Source organism: Canis lupus, chromosome 20 (genome assembly GCF_048164855.1).
Source record: "Canis lupus baileyi chromosome 20, mCanLup2.hap1, whole genome shotgun sequence".
Lineage (NCBI taxonomy): Eukaryota > Metazoa > Chordata > Mammalia > Carnivora > Canidae > Canis > Canis lupus.
This window is the reverse complement of record NC_132857.1, coordinates 7,453,417-7,468,474: the sequence shown is the minus strand read 5'-3', so window position 1 is coordinate 7,468,474 and position 15,058 is coordinate 7,453,417. Positions and strand designations below refer to the sequence as shown.

General features: G+C 34.4%; 1 long non-coding RNA gene across 12 annotated transcripts in view; it reads right to left on the bottom strand.

The window, feature by feature from the left end:
* The window catches only part of LOC140611659 (uncharacterized), a 355,437-nt gene that overhangs the window by 32,718 nt on the left and 307,661 nt on the right, over positions 1-15,058 (bottom strand). For 6 of the 12 annotated variants that reach the window (XR_012012760.1, XR_012012755.1, XR_012012761.1 and 3 more), the window contains 3 exons: positions 4,677-5,171; positions 3,127-3,226; positions 86-2,102 (listed from right to left, as the gene is read on the bottom strand). This is a non-coding gene — a long non-coding RNA (uncharacterized lncRNA). Of the gene's footprint in view, positions 1-85; positions 2,103-3,126; positions 3,227-4,676; positions 5,172-15,058 lie in introns of those variants that run through there. The other 6 variants (XR_012012754.1, XR_012012759.1, XR_012012751.1 and 3 more) reach the window with 5 other exon arrangements.

Genomic DNA, 15,058 nt, shown 5'->3' with positions numbered 1-15,058 from the left:
ACCCCTATGTTTTAGTATTTTTATTAACAAACTTCTGGAATTACAATTTTAAAGTCCCAATTTTAAGTTAACATTGCAAAGCCTACTTATTTTCTGTACAGAAAATGAATTCCACTGTTTATTAATTGATGTTTTATACATATTTTATCTGAACATTTAAGGTATCTTTTTGAATGGTCAGATCTTTAGAGGATTTTAGTGGTTCATGATGAATACATACACACATCACAATTTATATCAATTTCTTGAGTAAACTTATGCATATTTGGAGTTTGGTTAAAATAATGACAAGGGGTTAGAAACCATACAAACAGTAATATTTTTGTTCTTTATATCAGATTTCAGCTTTCTCACATACATTATTTAAAGTGAGGTATGATACCTATTCCTTAGATGAAATTAATAGTTTTCTCACATTGAATTAGTTAAGCCCACAAAAATTTAAATAAATCTTAAAATCGATGTCATGAAAAATTCTTAAACACTATTTTTACAACCAATACAGAAGTAAATATATATCATAATTTTCACAAAATTTTGTGACACAAAAGTAAAGGCCAGAAAACAAACACGATGCTATTATCATGGTTTTATGAAGACAAAACTAATGCCTATTTATGCAATATAATAATGAATACCATAAAAATGTGTATATTATCAAAGAATAAACTGATCTCAAAGGTCGAATTTAGATTATATGGAGGAGGATTAAACTTCAGAATAAATTAGAAAATTTCCTTTACATCACTTCTTTAAGCTGAACTTTTGACAGGAGCTAGAAAAAGGCACATGAAAATCGATTTCTTATATAAGGTGCCACGGCCCCTGTATACTATGTTGTTGAATGAGGAGTCATTGTGAGGATGACAAACTGACACATTTACCTGGAATTCTCCTCTTCACAAAAGTCAACCAAGACGGATGACTTTCACTCCAACCCAATACCTGACCCCTCACCCAGTTTTAGAAGAATTGACCATTGTAGCAGAAAAGCTGTATAGCACTGCTCTCACTTTCCCTGCCCACTTGGCAGCTTAGGCATTTGCCTATGATTGAGCTAGACAAGTCTGAGACAGACAATCATTAAGTGTATACTATAAGAACAAGAGAAAATTAATCAGGCATGTGGTGACCATGATAGAAAACCAGAATCTGGATGAAGAGACATTGGAGGAATAAAGACCAATACTGGTAGGGGCAGAGATGACAACACCAGTCTCCAGTCTCCATCATCAGATATCCATCATCAGCCACTTGCTATGGCATATGTGCAGCTGTGATCCTGGCTTCTGAGTCTCCTTTGGTGCATGACTATTTTTTGAGTCTAACCCTTCTATCCCATCATTAATTCTGAGAGCCAGTCAATATTCTTTCAACAAAAATGTATGTTTCTTCATAAATCATTAGGAATTAGTTCTATGACTGACAGACTTTGCTAAGAAGCCATTTCACTAAAGTTAAGATAGCAAGGGTTTAGTTTTACAATAGTTAATACTCTTATTCAAGCAGTCAATTTAAGAGATACAAACTAACACTTCATGAAGTGGACAGCTTCCTTTTGAAGAACTGCAAAATGGGGCTTAAGGCTTAAGAAAGAAGCTTTCATGGGATACAGAATAAAGCACAAGAAAGTGAAAAATAGAAAATATCTAATTGGCAGGGGCTACAAAACCAGCCTTGCTTGGGGTGAAAAAGCCCAGAGTCGGTTTGGCACTTGGGGATGGGTTAACTGGGAATACAGTTTCCGGTTAAGTGGAACATTGAAAAGAACACGAAATACCTAAATTTCAGTTTGCTGATATGGCACCCTAGGCATGAGCATTTCCAATTTGGGCCTAGAAATTTCTTTCAACAGTTCCCCCTTTTGATTATCCTCATGACCATTTAAGGACTTTGGTCAAAAATATTAGTCTCAGTATGGCTGTCGTTACCATTGCCTCTTTAGGCCTCAGAACAGTTTTCACAAGAGGGGATTTCAGGCTTGTGTTTTTAGAACTGTTATATTTTTCTATTCTCTTTTCATTTTGATGGGAGGCAGATCATATGTCACCGGCCACTGGCTGCCCACATGCATTTAAAACTTTTGAGAGAACACAGCATACCTGGAAAAGAATAATAATTATTAGAAACGAAACAATGCCCATGGTTTGGAAAGTACTCATGAGCCACAGTTCCCAGGACCCACCAGCTAGAATCAAATAAGTCAAGAAATGATGCCAAAGAGGGGAGTACTTTATAAAGCCAGTTGGCCTGTTTATGTATTTTGTGTAATAGTGTCTCCACTTCCTCAGAAATATTTATCCTGACAGCTTGTTCCAGAGAAACTAAAGTACTGGAAATAAGGGAGAAGTTTATGATGGGAAGAAAGAACCATAGGGTCACCAGTATCATAGCAAATCCAGCAGCTGGCTGGAGATTAGATCACACTCTTTTGGAATGGCCTGACAGATAAGAACAATAGCATTATCTTTTTAGGCAAGGGCAAGGAAAAATGTAGACAAAAGATCACAGAGACCTTCAAAGTAAGTATTAGGAAATGGATGGCCAGAGAGAAAACGAGGAATGAAAAGAAGTGGTCTTGATGTGATGGCTTAGAAGGAAGCAGTCTACCCTGTTTTCAACTATTTCTCTTCCTGGTGAATTTAATTTTGAGGTCTCTGGCATTTGAAAGGGACCCGATGTCAGATGAAACCTTCAGTTGTGACATATGCAAATTCCCATAGTTAAAGATCTGATGAGAGTTCATTATAATGGAGATGATAAGGAAATTTGATTGTTTCTGTGATATCCAACATTTTAAGGTGATAACTGGGGTTGACTAATAGCATTGTGTTAGAACACAGTGGGCTTTTAGGAATTTTATACAATTGCTAGAACACTGATATTAATAACATACCCATAGAAATATAATCCAAGAAGTTTACACACTGTTTCTTATTTGACAATGCTTTCTATGCAATTTAACATGTCAAATAAGCCTAATTATTTTAATATTTCTCTCTCTAGAAGGAGATGGAACAAATCTTTTGAGATATTCTGGGGACTCTGGAAAAAATCCCAACGTTAAGGTAAACATTTAATTTAGAATTTGATTTTTGAGAAGTTTGTCAAAAAATATACACTTACCATTTAAAGACTTCAAAGGCAAATACAGAAAGTTACGTAGTTATAAGAAACCTTAGTGGCTTTAAAATTGAGAAGATTGAGTTTTCTTAAGTAGTCAAACCTGATGAAGAAAACATGAAGCACAGTAAATTGTTTTGGTAAAACACAAAACTTCTACTTTCCAGGCAGATTACTTAAATAGTAAAGAAAAACATTTGTTTACAGTTTTTTTAATTAAGAGAAGGCCAATAATCTAAGAAAACTTTGTCTTTTTAACAGAGAAAAATAAATAAATGCTAATTTTGAATCAGAGTACTTTTAATATTAAAATATTTTCAAAAAGATACTTAAATAAATCCATTCTAACATTCCAAGCTAGCCTGACCACACAAAAAAAATTCCTTTCCCAAGATTCTTTTTCCCAAGAATCTTGTTTCCCAAGTTTCTTTCCCAAGATGGAAAAAGAATATAACTGTTTATATTCATTTAAGGACTTGTCCTTTTTATTCTCTCTTCCTCTTTCTGAAACAATCGATTGTTCTACTTTAGGACAAAATTATTCTTTTTCCCTTAACAAAAACACAAGTCCATACTTCATACCTTTTCTTACCAAAAATATATCCTACTTGCCTGCATAAAGATCTTTCCCTAATTATTTCTAATAGTTTTAATTATACATGTTATTTAGAATTTTTGACCCTTAGATTTCTTAATTACTAGTGAAAACTAAAGAAGTAAGCAATTTGTACTTTCTGTTACACTAGGATTGGCAAATTTATAAATGTTTCATAATTTCTAGAAATACATTCTTCCTCACAGTAAAATTTTCAATGTGGCACAAAGTATGTTTACTCATAGACTCAAATATCGTTTAGTTCCTATGGTAAGTAAGAGCATAAACCTATATTCTGTAATTAATATTTCATCATTTTATTTGGAAATGATCAAGGTATTCAATGACTATTGATCATTTATGTCAGCATAACTTTAAGGTTGCAAGTTGCCAAAAAAATTTTGGAAACTATTTTTAAGCAGATATACCATGAATCATAATTATTGTTGAATAATCCATTTATAAGCTTTTACTTACACCTATTTAATTTACTTATTAATAATTATGTTTAGATAATTCATGAAATTTTCATGAGACGTTAAACAGCTAATCAACATCTTAAATTATCTTTCTTGCTGACAAATTATATAACAGATATTAACATGAGCTTATTTGACTGTTAGAAAACGTAGGTAAAATAAAAGTGTTATACTCAAAGCTGAGGTCTCAAAAGACATGCCTGTTTTAATTAAACCAACAGAGATCTTATAAGCTCATTTTAAACTTTTAGTTATTAGTCAAGATGATAATGCAAAACTCCCTACCTTATAAAACAAAAAACATCCTCTCCCCAAAAAAATACAACCGGTTGGACCCAAATTGTGTTTTTCGCAGATATAATATGTTAAGGTTACCTGCTTAAACTTTTTATTACTATTTATGGAAAAGGCTTTTAAGAGTTTTCATTCACTTGCTTTCTAAATACCCTTTCCTTTTTTTCCCTTCGGATAAGACTTACCTCCCTGAAGTTTGCATTTCAAAGAGATGGCCCTCAAGTCTGAGAGAACCCAGGAAGAATGCTTACATCTCAAAGGCACAGAGGAAGAACGTGAAATTCCTCCAAGAAGGAATTTTATTTCCTAAATCCAGATTTTGAAAACACCTACAAGCCTCTTGAGATGAATAGGGTTGGTTTGGCGATTGGCAAAAGGACAGGTGAACTTTTCTGGATCTCAGTTTGTCAGACAAGTTGTACAGGATGTCCTCAATTTGTAAGACAGTTGTTTTAATTAATTCCTTCAAGAACTGGGTTGCAACCTCAATGGCATCAAGGAGCTAATCCACCACCAATATAACTACATCATCTTCAATTTGCTCCTTTACATAAGGGATAAAATCTTCAGCTAAAATAGAAATTAAAAAATTCCAATGTAATAGATTTAGACCTGTTTGTCTTTGGAATGTTTTTCTTTCCCCCTGGATAAACAGTTTTATTCAGCTTGGTAGAGAAGACCTTAAAAAAAAAAAAAAAAAGTTCCTGTAAGATTTTGAATATTAGTCTCCAATTTGGTCAGTTTACAACCACATACCTACATAAAAATTTCTTTCAAATATTAGTTTTCAGCTGGGACAAACAGTGAATATTCCTGGCACTATCGACTACCTATCCAATAGGCAATATCCTATCCAATAGGATCCAAGAGGCATTCCCGAAGAAGGTGTAAAACATTATTACATTCCCAAGTTCCAGAGCCACTCCCAAAGATAGCCCCTGAAAGCTGGCAATAGTTAGTAGGATGCTCGCTGCAAATACAGTGCACTCCACATTTCTATCCAGCCATCATAGCTAACCAAAAATGGGATGCAACCCACATTTCTGTCTGGCCATATTTTTGAGACCCGACGTGATGTGCGAGCTACCTGTGTAATGCAAGAACCTGCATGTCCCAGACAGAAGAAAACCAAACTGAGTTCTCAGGACATGAAACAAGACAAACAAGAAGGTAACAGCTGTCTGTGGGAGAGAGAAGGATGGATAACCAATAAGGAGCAATGTGAAACTCTACGTTCCTTTCTCGACTGGGCAATACAGAGATCAAGGAGAACTGACTCTGGTAAGATCTCTCACTCTGTTGGCTTCTGACAGTTTTCCCAACATCTCATCTGCGGGCTCTGGAGCAAGTAGGTTTAAAGTAAACAGTGCAGCCCCAGTATCTATTAGAATTTGGCAAGGTTTTCATGAATTTTAATATTAATGTTATTAATTTAATTTAATTTATTAAAATTTAATTTAAAATTAATTTCATTAATTTTAATATTCCAACAACCCTGGGAAGCTCCTACTTGGGGGCCCTCCTTCAAGGACAGATGTTGGAGACGTCCTAGAAGACTTTGGCTTTTGTTTATGGTTTTGTAGTCTTTTCAGAGTGGAAAGGCAAATTCATATAGAGAATTAGTAGACTGAATATTCAAATAAGGAGGATAGAGGGAAATAGTAGAAGTCATATCAGCCTTAGTCTTTTGTTTTAGGCATACAACTCTCCTGTCTTTCATTCTTCATTAGCCTTTTTTTTATGGTGAAAAAATTTATATTTAGATTTATAGCCGGCTGGACTCAGTTTAGAAGATCCCAATTTTGTTGGCAACATCCAAAGCATCATAGTCAGGAGCCAGTCGAACATATGCTTCCTTCCCTCCATCAGGCCTGATCAAGGTGTTGAGCTTGGCCACATCAAAGTCATAGAGCTTCTTCATAGCCTGTTTGATCTGGTGCTTATTGGCCTTGACATCCACAATGAACACAAGTGTGTTGTTGTCTTCTATTTTCTTCATGGCTGACTCAGTAATTAGGGGGAACTTAATGATGGCATAGTGATCAAGCTTGTTTCTCCTGGGGGTGTTCTTTCAAGGATATTTGGGCTTCCTTCGGAGACACAGGGTCTTGGGTCGTCGGAATGTAGGTGACATGTGGATCTTTTTTCATTAACCTTTTGAAATGAATCTTCTGATGAAGCTATTTTAGATTTTTCAAGCCCTTTTGGAGGATTCTGCAAGCCAATTAAAATAGGTATCCCATTCAGTTTGTTTTATTTGGGAATCCTTGCTCTTAAATGAATACTCTTATCTAACTGGAACATTCCCCATGATGACCATAGTAATTATAGATTGTCTTAGTAAGATTTTGCCATTTCTGTAGATATCTAGAGCTTGTAAGACCACAGTTCATAGACATAAAATAAGCAGGCCTTTTGGAAGGTAATGAGTTCAATTCTTTGAAACTTGAGGATTTCATTTCTTTAGCTAAGCCTTAGATCTTTCAGTGCCAAATTAATACCTAAAAAGGATGTGCTGCTACTGGGTTGAGGATTTTATGGTATTTCATAGTGTCCTTTGTTACATGGAAATTTCCTTGAGGTTGGTGGGTGATCGACTTATCCTATCACAAGAGTCTTAGCGTTAGGTAGAGAGCACTCTAATAGCTTTTAAGTGCTCAACACATGCTCACCAATTTTGTGGCTTTGGTTTCCAAGATTCCATTAGCAACAGATCTACTATTTCTTTCAGGAGAAGGTTCCTTTATTCAATTAGAGTGGTGAACGCCCTAATGGCTTTTAATAGTCTGACCCCCCACCTTCTTAGATTTTGATTTTGATATTCAAAATGGCCTGAATTTCTTGTCTTAATTTATTTCCCCAAATCTCCCAGCAGTTTATGCTGTAGACTAACCTCAAGGCTTTGTGAGTCTAACAGTGTTGGCACATGATGCAGACTCTTAATACGATTATCCTGGGAACTCTAAAAAATTCCAGAACATTTCCTAGACCCCAGGTTACATATAAATATTTTAAAAAATGGGATCCCTGGGTGGCTCAGTGGTTTAGCACCTGCCTTCAGCCCAGGGTGTGATCTTGGAGTCCCAGGATCGAGTACTCCGTTGGGCTCCTTGCATGGAGCCTGCTTCTCTTGTAATGCAGTGGGATGTGGTCAGGTGTCGGGATTATCAATCAGACACTTTTTTCACTTCTGAAAGGACATCCAGTTAATACAAGGAATAGGTTCAAAAAATAATATTTTACTAAACTAAGGGACTCAAGTATCATAAAATAAGCCAAAGAAGGCATCACTTCAGAGTACCCTCCCCCCCAAAAAAAACATACGAATGTTGGTAGTATTGTAAATATTTTTAATTTTCTGTATATTATAGTATTTTGTCATTGTAAAAAACACTTTCTGGGTTAGAAGAGACTGTGTCTCCTTGAGCTAGGCAATCCTTGAAGATGACAGAAGGCCCAGACTGGTACATATCAAAGATGCAAACTAACCAATCCACAGCCATTTTTCCCGACTTATGTACCCCAAGGAGGCAATAATCCTCTGCTTTAATGATGCTTGGGCCTGATGCCAGGCAATTGAGGACCATTCCTACAGCTGAAAACCCACCAAAATTATTCAAACTAGCCAATCCCAAATTGTTCATATTACCCTGCTTGCCTTGCGTTTCCTGTGGAAATCTCAATAAAAAGCAATGGCCTGCACCTTGCCCTTGTTTCTGTTTTCCATCTCCTAACCGTCCTGGTGTTTTTCTTCTGTGGCTCTGCATGTTGCACAGAGCCTTCTGTTTCTCTAACCTCTAAATAGAATAATCTTATTGTTCCCTGAGCCTCCTTCATGCTCTTCTTGTGGCTGCGCCTGACTGATCAAGTCATAAAAGAATCACATTGGTGATCAGCAGATTATAAGGATTATGTGTTCACTTGATATATGAACTTGTGCATGTTATTTAACTTCCTTCGTGGGGACAAGATAACTCTCTGGCACTGTTGTACAAGAAGTAATTGTAACTTATGGTACTTAGAACAGTTATGGCATTACATTAAAATCACCTGAAGAGATTAAAAATAAAAACAGAAGTAAAAAGAATGCATATTCAATTAAGCAAAAATATATAACAATTAAGTCAAAACTCCTGGTGATGAAATCTGGGCAACAGTGATTTTTTGCAGTGTTGAAGACATCCCATGTAATGGAAAACAGATGCCATTCTTATGAAATTGTTGCCCAGTGACATAGTGGATATGTTTATAAACATAGATATCAAAGACATAACTGATTCCATTTTAACACCTATTCCAGATCATCTCAGAAGGACTAAATATTTCTCTGGACAGTGGTAGGCTTTCTGCCTGCTGGCATTTTTTGGGTCCCAGTGCAGTGCAGAGGCATAACCCAATAAGAGCATGGTGGTCTCACAGAGTTGAGAAAATTTCATTGCAGGAGACAATCATGAAAAAAGACTTAAAAATACTTAGTGAAATGTTTAGAAATGCATATGAATAATATATAAAAATAATAACATATCATGAAAAGAAGGTTACCCCTCCTCAGGAATGTAAGTTTGGTTTAGCATCGCCATGTCAAAAAACATACATCATTTATCATATTAATAGCATAAATCAGAAAAAGCATATATGATCATACAATTAGAGAAATAACATGTAACAAAACTAAACATCCATTTGTAAGAACTGTCTGTCAGCCAAGAATGAAAGAAATTTTCCATTCTGATAATGGGCATCTTTGAAAAACCTACTTCTAACTTTATACTTAGTGATGAATAAATGAATGCTTTCCCTCTATGGGAAGGCATGGATGCCCATTTTTACTACTTCTATGTAACACTGTTCTGTACGTTCTATCTAGTGTAACAAAAAAAAGAAAAAAGAAAAAAAAAGAAAAGTAAGTTCAAAGCATGCTTATTGCAAAAAAAAAAAAAAAAAGAAAGCAAAAGTATTTTTTTCACAGAAAGCAAGATGTTATTATTGATAGAATATCCAAAGAAATCTAGAAAAAAAAATCAATTGTTTATCACACACTGGGAAAAAATAGTAAATGAAATAAAAATACCATTTAAAGAGAATAAAAAGACAAAATAATTTGAGATAAATTCAACACAATGCATGAAAAACGAATATACTAATAATTACAACATATTTCTGACAATAATTTAAGAAGACCTAAAATGCAGAGATATCAATTACATGGATTAAAATAAGTGATATTGGGATGCCTGGGTGGCTCAGTGGTTGAGCGTCTGCCTTTGGCTCAGGGCGTGATCCCAGAGTCACAGGATTGATCCCCACATTGGGCTTCCTGCATGGAGCCTGCTTCTCCCTCTGCCTATGTCTCTCTCCCTCTCTCTTTCTCTGTGTCTCTCATGAATAAATACATAAAATAAAATAAGTTATTTTTTAAAGTTCTTGGTTCACCCCAATGGATCCATAAACCCAGCATAATCCCAATCGAAAATACCCCCAAACATTTTTTTTTGTTTTGTTTTGTTTTGGTAGAAGTTAAAAACTGATTCTAAAATTTATATGGAACAACAAAGTGATTTAAAAAACTAAAATAAAATTGAGATAGAACAAAATTGGAAGGCTTACACTAATGTATTTACTTTAAGACCTATTCTCAAAGTATCAAGTGCTGTAGTAGTCACGTAAGGAAAGACTTGTTGATCAAATGCAACAATTCAGAGTATAGAAACCCATTATTCACTTCCACTAAAATCTGCCTCTGTCCTCTGCTCACGCCATTAAAAACTAAGCCTTTCCCCAGATCATGTTGACTTTTGACAGTGCTGCCATAAGCAAAAAATAATATTTTTACTAAATCGTGATGGAAGAGAGTAATATGTAGCCGAAGAAAGGTACTTTAACTCTTTCTGCTTCCCAAGTAGTTATTAACTAAATTGGTCATACACTTAAACATAAAAAACATAAAGCTGTATAAATTCCAGAAAGAAATACAAGAAAAATTTTCTCTAACATAAGATTAACAGGGTAGGCAAAGATTTTAAAAAGAACTAAGAAAATGCAAGCATTTTAAATATATATAATATGTTATATATACACACACATCATATATATTTACACGTGTCTGTATGTTTATGTTTAGGTATATTTATATGTATATGAATATTCATGTGTGTGTGTCTGTGGGTATACACACACTTGTGAACACAAATTTGGTACAAACCCACAATATAATCCTGTGCAGTAAGAAGGCAAGACCAACTCTATAGTGACCAAGAACAAATCTGTGATGACCTGGAGCCAGAGATAGGCGGGTGCATTTAGTACAAAGGGGCACAAGAAAATTCTGGAGGTAATAGAAAATAGAAATATTCTATAAACTCTAATGTGTTGTGGTTACACAGATTTCAACATTTTTAAATATAGAAAGTGAACATTTAAAATGTGTGCATTTTGGGATGCCTGGGTGGCTCAGGGGTTGATCGTCTGCCTAATTCAACTCAGGGCATGATCCTGGGGTCCTGGGATTGAATCCCACATCAAGCTCCCCACTGGAAGCCTGCTTCTCCTGCTCCCTGTGTCTCTGCATCTTGCTGTGTGTCTCTCATGAATAAATAAATAAATATTTAAGAAAATAAGATAAAATGAGTTCATTTCATCACGTGTCATTATATCAAAAGGCTAATGTGCAAAAGCTTAGTAAAAAAATAATCCTCAAATTCTATCACAAAACAATGAAATATAAATTTCTGGTAGTGAAATCTGTGCATCTGTGTATTTTCTGTAGATTCCAAGAAAATTCTAATATGTAGGAAATGTTGAAAATAACATATTTAATGGAAATTAGGGTCTCATTCTTGTAGACTTTTATTCTTCTACTTAAATCTTGCTTACTAGTAAAAGATTTAATAGTTATTTTTATTTGGTCTCATTTGGTGTGCTCACAGACCTAACTCATCAAAAATCAAACTAATTTGATAATAAAAATCTCCTCAGATCATAATCTTAGGATTATAGAACATCTCCTTTGACTCATAAAATACGGGGAAAAAGGTTGACACAATTTTATACTAAGGGGATTCTTCTTTTACCTTGCCTATAAGGAAATTCTAAAACAACTGCAGTAAACATTTTATAAGAGGGGCTGATTTATTTAACTACTTTTTATGCAGTATGTTGTGCTCAAAAAGAGTTAAAACAAATAACACATTTGATTAATGTGCAGACTCTAGAAAAAGTCTGAAAGAGGAAAAAAATATCAATGAGAACTTATTCTTGGACCCTTGGTTGTCATGAACCCTGCACTGAGCAAAAATGATAAAGAAACAAAAATGAATGAACAAACAAAAAACTTGTTGGAGACAGAATAGCAAAGAGTAACAAAAGTAAAAAAAAAAAAAAAGAAAAAGAAAGATAGAAAGAAAGAATAGACAAATCTGATTATGGGCTATCTTTTTCCAGAAGATTGGAAGATTTAAAACAGACTGAATCCTCTTACCTCCTTCCTACCAGCTTTGTCTCTTTCATGGCTAAGAGTAGGAGCTCTGGAGCTAGACATCCTGGATTTGAATCCTGTCTCTATCATTCACTAATTAGGCGGCAAGTAAATCAACTTTCTGGACTTCATCAATAATCTTGAGTAAAAAAAAAAAATCTTGAGTAAAAAATAACTGCTATCATGTAATATGAAGATTAATTAAATTAATGTTTGTAAAAAGCTTATGTTAAATTAAAATGATTTTAATTAAAATAAATTTTTAAATATATTAATATTATCATTTCAAAATTTTCCCTTATGTAATGATCATACAGAATGGAGACAGTGACTTTTGTATCATCAGAATTCACACATGAGATGATCAAGCAAGAATTATAGCTCTTCAAATAGGATAACAACGTATATGTTTAATATGAATGCAAGTAATGGAGAAAAAGCAAGTCTAGATCTCCTAAAATATACTATTACAAATTTTGCAATATTGGGGGATAAAGTTCTGTTTTTAATAAAAGACTCACAAAGCTTATGGAAATCCGATCTTTGTTCCTGAGACAACAGGTGGAGGCTGGCAAAAACACATCGCGCATGCTGCTGTTATTCCTTCTGCCTATGAGGGGCATCTAATAGATGATGAAACTTTCCTACTGTGTTTTAAGAGATTCTAATAATCTTTCATATTTTATTACTTAAATTTTTATTTAAATTCAATTAATTAACATATAATGTATTACTAGTTTCAGAGCTAGAGGTCAGTGATTCATCAGTCTTATATAATACCCAGTGCTTTCTTATTTTAAATCTCTAGACATTTCTCCAATTGGTGTTAATATTTCTGATAGCTTGCTGTGAATGTATGTGGATAATCCTTATGGTTATAATCATTATAAATATTCTTGCTTCTGTAGATATAAATATGAAAACAACATCTAGTGATGCTTCCATTGAAAAATACAATTAAAGCAAGAAAAAAATTAATACAGTCACTGTGTATGGGGAAGAGAGGAGGTATATGAGAACTCTACTGTTCACTCAACTTTGCTATGAACCTAAAACTGTTTTTTAAAAAAAAAGTCTGTTGATTTAAAAAATGTAATACAGCCAAATATAAATAAATTATACATGCAACAAATATAGAATAAGAGGGTTTTGTGACAAACTAATATAAATTATAATTGATTGAGAAGGTAAACAGAAGAAAGATGGGTCATGGATAACTGAACTCCATTAAAAAGAGTAAGATAAAAAACAGAAGGACACTGAGAAATTTAAAAAAGAAATAACCTCAAAGAAGTAGTTATAGTTGGAAGCAGGGCAGTATTAAAAGGCTTCAAACCTCTTCTCAGAGACAACCAGCCTCTCTAAGCAGAGAGATGGCAGGATCTGTAGGGTCAAGATTGGATTCCACTGAATACTTAAGGTCTAAGGCAGATTTTTCTCCATTTGGAAAACTAGAGGCTAAAGGGAAGACTGGCCTTTATGGCCTTTAAACCACTTTTGTTCACATCTGTCAGCTTGAAATTTCAGACATCTACCAATGTTTAAATGGCAAACACAGGACTAACACCTCTCCAGCATCCTCAGAGCTCACCTTTCAGGGCTCCTCTATGGTCACTCCGCATTGGCAGCCCATTTATATTAACTCATGGGCTAGGTCACAGATGAACAATGACTTAAAACTAAGTCTCTAAAAACTAAGTAAACAAAGAGGTATTTTCATTTCTTTTACTTTCATTATAAAATACTGTGAACATTTATCTTTATGCAAACTAAGAGCTGATGGTTTTGTCTGTATATACAGCAAATGTAAAGCTCGTCTGGTCCTCTTTAAAAAAAATCTATCTTCATAAGCAAAATTGGTCCATTTATAACTCGTTCTGTGTCTTTTACATCCACGTGATTATTATGTCCAAAATAAGATAATCCAAATGAAAAGCAGATTTATTGCTTTGGATATATTTGCCAAGTGATTTTTTTTATTTATTTCTTTTTTTTAAATTTTTTTTTATTTTTTGCCAAGTGATTTTTAAAAAGAAAAATTATAATGGGTTAGATGGGCTTATGAAGCAAATAACCTACTCTTGGCAGTAGGATGCTAAGAAAAGGCCGGTTTAAAAGTTAAGAAGCTCATAATGCCAGCTCAGAATTTACAGCTAACAATTTTATAGGCCAAAGCTACTACACAGGCATCCTTATCCTGCAGTGCGAATAGGATTACCCTTCCAAACATTATCCTAATGTGGAATTAAACTGTCAAGTTGGCATGCTTGCTCCATGGACTTGTGCATAAGATGAATGTAACTCTGGGTAAAGTTCAATATTGCTCCATCTATTAGGCACCTTTTTCTTTTAGAAACACAAAAACTGTGAACACACGCATGCACAACATTCCTATTCAAGTACTGAGTCATCGTGGGTTGACTTATTGAAAACTGTGACAACGGCAACCTAGATCTCTAACATAAATTCAGGGGCACTTGCATGGCTCAGCCAGTTAAACGTCTGCCTTGGGTAAGCCCAAGCCCAAGCCATGACCTCGGGGTCTTGGGATTTATCCCCACATCACATGGGGCTCCCTGCACAGCAGGGAGTCTGCTTCTCTGCCCCTGCCACTCCCCCTGGTTGTGCTCCCATGCCTTCTCTGTCAAAATAAATGAATAAAATATTAAAAAATATATATATATATAATTTTTTCTATTTCTTAGAAAGCTTTTAAAAATGTTTCTAGTTCTCAAAAAGCTGATATAATTTAACTGTTTTTTAAGTACAACTGAGGTAAGGACCATAATCAAAGGTCAGATATAAATTATATAAAGCTGGGAAGCAGATATAAGAATTTGCCATCAACGCAATCTCTAATAGCAATATACTTATCTCTGTAGCTAAACTTCTTTTCTTTGAGCAAAGAAAATCTTTGGATACTTTTAATTATTTTGTGTTCTGATCATGACACATCTTTCTTGGTAGAATCATTGTATTTTTTACCACGAACAGGAATTCATTGTTGAAACAACAGTTGCCTCATATTTTACTAACCTGAATCATACTGAAGATAAATAGCTAGTACCTAGTATGACATTAAAGGAGAGACTT